Below are 6441 nucleotides of genomic sequence, written 5' to 3'. Positions count from 1 at the left end.
ATCTGAGGCAAAACAAATTACTACATGAGGGCTGAAGAGCTGAAAACACCCAAACCATCCAAAATAATATGCTAATGAAAAGCATGTGCCTGAAACTCTGTTCTTAGGCATTGATTGAAGAATGCTACAGCGCATTTTCGTGCAACCTGCCTCCTTCATTTGGAGATTTCCATTTCCATCCTCCAACATCCTCTATCAACACAGGAAGCATGAGAACTTTTGTGGTCCTTCCTCAAGTGCTAAATGATTCGAAACCACAGCTTTTACATCTGTAAAGAGACTCCAGTGTTACCAGGCTATAAGATGCATTCTCCTCCTGACAGAATCTGTGCAGCCAGCAGAGAAAACTGTGTGAGTCTCAAAAGGATAGCTATAGCTATCCCATAGCATGGGAAATCAGCTGTGAGGGGAAAGTCTGGGTTTGGCAACTGGGGCCACAAGCACGCTAGTGCCCTCTCTCGCTGGTAAACCCCCGAGGAGCAGGGAGACCTTCACCCTGGGCAAGGGAAGTTGAGAATGTCTTGCTGTTGCTGAACTGTGGTCCCACAGCCCACAGAGAAATGTAGGCACAGTGATAATCAGAGATGCCTAATGTAGGAATCAATCTGAACAGTTTGAGAGAGTAATTTCATACTTTTAGAACTAAGTAGGCAGTCAGATTCATGGATTTTCCTTTGAATATAGGCCTTTGGGTGTGTAGGCATAGGAAAAATATTGAGTTCAAAGCCTGTGATAAAATATCAAAGTTGAACTTTCAGGACAGGTGGTTTTCTTTAAGTAAAAATAAAACAAAATCTTTTTATTACAAGTGGGTTTTAACACAGCATTCACTGGGATTTATCAGGTTGAGTGGGTCAGCCTTTACAGTACACAGAGCACCACTGAGGTAAGCTGTTCTTCACTCTGAACATCATAATTCATGCTGTATGATGTCCATCTTCATTTGTGCACAACATGAGCATAGCTAGCAAAGCAAACATAAAGTGGTAAGCACATGCACTAAAGCTACACAACCTAAGCATTCCAGGCATGTGTAACTAAGCCACAAACACTTGATAGTTTTTACTATTTGGTTCAGCAGAAGTAAACAGACTAAAAGTCTCTTATGTATTGTAGCACTTGCTTGACTGCATAACAAATGGCAAAAGCATTTTCTGCTTTCCTAGACTATTTCTCTGAACAATTATCCTTTATTAGACTTTTATATTGTCTTGTAGAATGCTGCTTCTTATTTTAAAGAAATAAAAGGAAGAAAATTTAAAAAAAAAAAAGGAAAGAAAATAAGTGAGAAGGCAAGGGAGCAGGGAAGAAGGAAAGGAAGGGATGGAGGGGGAAAGGAATGGAGGGGGAGAGAGAGAGAAAATAACCTACAGTCTTCGGGTCTGAGTCTCACCTTTCATAACGGGTAATGATCCATGTACAAGACTGACAACATTTGCTGACATCCTTCATGGATTTGAAAAGTTCAGTTTGCATAATATAGAAAACTATGTGCTAGCTAGTTATTTCTTTAGATGTTATTAGAATGCATCAGAGTAGAAGGAAATGGATAGCACAGGTAGTACCATAATTTTCCCTTTTCACACTGTGAAAGCAGATGGAGTTTTGCACCCATTAAAAACAATTCTTCAATTCCAATAAGCTGTTAACACTTTCCTGGTTACGCTGCACATTCTCAGTATAGCAGTTCTAGAATTCACGGCTTAGACAATACCTCACGAGTTTTTTTTTTTGAACACCACTCTCGAAATTTTTAGGTGTGGAGCACCCTTCATACATAGTGGATTATGACTAAAGCCTTATAATCAGATCCAAACTTCCAGTGCTTTCCTGCAGCCACTTATGCCCTCACTCTCGAGTTGTGTTGCACTTCCAGCATGATTTTACAGATCACGTGGCAAAAACAGATGGTGTTACGCATGATGCTGCAAGGTCAATGAAAGCTACTATATGAAGGTGCCAGAAGCACGGAAATTTTCTACGCCTCTTACCCAGCCCTGATGAGACTAAACCACAGGAAATGTGAAACTTCTCCTAGCTCATGGGAGATGGAAACTCCTGTCAGCTTTGATTGCCCTTCAAAGCCAGCAGAGCAGAGGAGTGGACTTGGCGATCTCAGTCAAGCCAAGCAGTTCTCTTTTCTATAATGGTCCCTTCACCTGTGTCACAACCCAAGTTTGCCCAGCCCCTCCCCATGGACTTTACCTTGTTCTATCACCTGGGAGCAGAGCTTTTGCCTAGGAGAGCTCTGGAGATGGTCTTCTGATAGTGGATGCCACTACGAGCAGCTGGCAGTGCAGGTGGGTGTCCTAAACCCAATTCAGCTTCTGCAACAAGCTCCAGAATGAGTCTCCCCTAAGCATATCTTGGGTCTTCTTCCTTGTCCACATCTGAGAAATGTCAAGGTATCTCTGATTTGAAGCCAGTGGGGGTGTTTTCCTGACAAGTAACATTAGCATAAAAGTAAAAAAAAAAGCACTAAAAGAAGATAGTACTAATTACCACTAGCTACTGTATTGTGTAGGGTCTTAGCAAAATTGTGAGTGTCTTCTATCACAGCAAACCAAATGAAAGTAAAAAATCTTTCGAGAAACTGGTAACAGACAACATTAATGGCCGTTTTGAGCTATTTAGCAGTGGATCAGAGCTATAGGAAATTCCACTCATTTAACTCATAAGAATATTTGTAAGCCCTTTCAGTGTGATTACCCAAGGTTGTGAGCCACATTCTGCTGAAATGCATTTGTAAATAAAATTCATAGACTTTTCCTATGTAAATAAAATCACATTGCTTGATTATGGGTACAAATTAAATAGAACTGTTTCCCAAGATACACGCTCCCCTAGGATAAAATGATGCATCTCAGCAAGACCAAGCGATTCATTGCTCTCGTTACATTGGCCTCCTTCTTAATTGTGGAAACAGCTGAAGATTGATTGAAATGAGGAATTGGTTTGGACTTTTTGCATGTGTGTTGTTTTGTTGGTAGTTTGTTGTTTTGTTTTGTTTTTTTCCTGTGGCTACTAAGACCTCAAGGCATAGAAATAGCAAAATGCTTTTTGTAGCTACTTATTACTACAAATTCAAAGGGGAAATACTTCTTTGTCATTTTGATTATAGCCAAGACAGTAATGCAATTGTATTAACAATACTCGTAAATGCAAAAAAAAAAGTGTTGTAAAATAATTAAATGGTTTGAATTCAGTCAACATATTAGCATTTGCAGGTGATAATGCTGCTATGAACTTCAGGAGCTACTACTCCAGCTAGAAACTAATAGTTAATGAGAAAACAGAACTGCATTCAGATAAAAACCAAGTTCATCTACTGAGTCATTCAAGAAAGTAGATTTTGGATAGTACGTTATAGAAAGCTGTGTAATACCAGTTCTAATGCCTGATATATAATCTAAATTTTTCTCACATAAATTAGTCATATCTCAGCTAACACCAGAGGATGTGTTGACCAACTGATCATTTATCCCCACAAAGGTTTATTTTTTCTCTGATTTTAACACTTAGGGCTGCCATTTTGTCCCTAATTCAGACTTCTCCTTTCTAGCCTAAATAAATAAAATGTTTCCGCATATTCCTGGGCATGATGCCAATGAACCAGTCGTGGGTAGAGGAATCAAGCACATGTGAAGAGACAATCTATACCTTAGATTAGGTAGAGGGAGGTGATTCTCTCCCTCCCCTCCCTTCTCATGAGACCCCACCGGGAGTGCTGTGTCCGCCTCTGGGGCTCTCAGTACAGGACAGACATGGACCTGTTGGAGACAGTCCAGAGGAGGCCATGAAAATGATCAGAGGGATCAAACACCTCTCCTATGGGGACAGGCTGAGAGAGTTGGAGTTGTTCAGCCTGGAGAAGAAAATGTTCCGGCAAGACCTTTGTGTGGCTTTTCACCATATAAAGGAGGCTTATAGGAAAGATGGAGAGAAACTTTCTACCAAGGCCTGTAGTGACAGGACAGGAGCAATTGTTTTAAACTAAAATAGGGTAGATTTAGATTGGACATAAGGAAGAAATTCTTTATGATGAGGGTGTTGAGGCACCGGAACAGGCTGCCCAGAGAAACTGTGAATGCCCCATCCCTAGAAGTGTTCAGGGTCAGGTTGGACAGGACTTTGAGCAATCTGACCTACTGAAAGATGTCCCTGACAATGCCCACACTATATACTTTTCTTGTAAGTCATACCACTTGAATTTACTTAGGAGAATGCAATTAAACAAAAGCTTTTCTAAAACCAAGATACATTACTTTTATGGTTTCTTCATCTACTAGACCAGTCAAAGTCACTGGGCAGTCAGAGAAAGATTTGCTTTCTTTGACATTACATGCTTTTGACAAATTAGTGTTGGCTGTTTCTTATCAAGCTATTATCCTCTAAACATTTTAAATTGATTATTTAATTACCTGTTTCAGTAGCTTTCTGGATATCAGAATTAGTTTGACACATTCAGCTGATCCTTCTTTTCTCCTGGTAGAGTTCTCCATCTGCTCTGAGGTCTCACAAACAAGTGCTAATTATTCAGAAATTGTTTTATGTAAATTCCTCAAGTACTCAAGAGGGAAAATTTGATCAGTCAGCCCTGGTCTGAGTACATTGTACCTATCCAAATGTTCTTTCACCTGTTCATTTTCTATTCTGGCTAGCTTCTTATACCCTTAACAATTTCCATGTATTGAGCATACAACTGATCTTTCATATGAAAGTTAAAACTAAAGGACAGAAGATTTTGTCTTCTCAGTGACATTGTGAATTGTTCCTCTTCCCTGTAAGTTATGTCCCACACTTTATATTATTTCTAATTTGTTGGTTAAACAATTTCTTGTTTTATCGTTTATTTTGCTTCTTCTTGTGATGCATTTTGAATATTGGCTGGGGAGGACTACGAAAAGGCAGGAACCAGTAAGTAACTACCAGTAAGCAGACCTAGTTCATGGCTTCTGCTCAGTTTAGTGTCTTTGTGCATGTCAGGGAGCAGAAGTGTGGGCATTATTGGACATTTAGACTTCAGGACTCTGTCATTGCAAAAGCCATGGGAACCCGAATGTTGTATTCAAAGGTCCCCTTCCTGAATCTGTTCCTCAAATGTACATAAAACCAGAATGGTTTTAAGGGAGACAGGAGGTACTTACATTCAATTTATGTGTGAAGAAAAAGAAATTGCTTTCTGACGTTTAATTAGAAGTTCAATATTTTACATTAATTTATACAGTTTTGGTTTTACTTTACATATGGCAACCACATGGTTTAAGCTACAGCTTTTCTTTACCTGATTTCTTTCTCATTGGGCCACTCATGCTAAAGGAATTTTGCTAAAATTACAATAGGAAAAACATTCTCAGTGTGAAGAGGCACATCAGTGTTTTTTGTGTGTGTGTTTTTTGGTTGTTTGTTTGGTTGTTTGTTTTTTTGTTGTTGGTTTTTGTTGTTGTGGAGTTTTTTTTTTTCTGACTTCATGTTTTCTATTTCAGGTTGTACATCAGTATTGATTTAATTATTCGGGAGCATGTTGGAAGTTCTTGAAAAGCTGAGCAGTATCTTAAAGGTGGAAGTTCTTAAAAAGCTGAGCAGTATCTTAAAGGTATCTACCTAGAATGTAGTGGAGTGGCGATTTTGTCTGGTTTATTTCTGAAGAGTGTCCATATTTACCCATGCTTTGCTGGCTTCACAGAGCCTCGATGAAGTGCCTCCAAGAAGCAAGCAAGGGCATGTAAATTATTTAAGGGAACATTCACAGCACAATAATGACTACTAACCTATTTCAAGGATAAAGGTCAGTAAATCTCCTCAGGTCCTTTAGCTTTGCCTTGCTGATATTTCCAATACTTCCAATACATTTCCCTCTTATTTTTAAGAAAGGTAATATAATTTGACCTTGAATTTATTAATAGCCTATGCCACTAATTGAACTGCAGGTAACAGTTAAAAACACACAAGGAAGATGAAACTAGATAAACATCCACACAGTTCTTTTAATTTCAGTTTTAATTGGCATTGGCTCAGCGAATCACTATTAAGTGAAGAGAATATGAACATTACATACTCAGCTATAAATATATTCACATCATTATTGTTTAATGGATCTTGGACCAAATAATAAATTACATTAATGTAGCAACATGGCACTCACCACCCAACTCTCACTGGAAAAGAGTTCATGTACAGAAGTTCAGTGCAGAGAGAACATTGAGGCAGGAGACATGGGTTCCTCTTCAGTGTTTTGCTGTTGCCTCATGCCAACGAGTAGCTCAAACTTCCTGTCCTTTTTTTTTTCCTGGATGTAGCAACACTATCAAAGACAATGGAAAAAAACCCTCTGACTTTCTTTGAGAGATTGCTGACATTCAAAAGAAGTTGCTCAATATTATTAGAGTTAGAATTAATATTTTCATTGAAACAAGAAGAAAAACCAAAGAAAATGGAGAT

Source organism: Patagioenas fasciata, chromosome 1 (genome assembly GCF_037038585.1).
Source record: "Patagioenas fasciata isolate bPatFas1 chromosome 1, bPatFas1.hap1, whole genome shotgun sequence".
NCBI lineage: Eukaryota > Metazoa > Chordata > Aves > Columbiformes > Columbidae > Patagioenas > Patagioenas fasciata.
The sequence above is the reverse complement of the archived record's forward strand: the minus strand, read 5'-3'. Positions refer to the sequence as shown.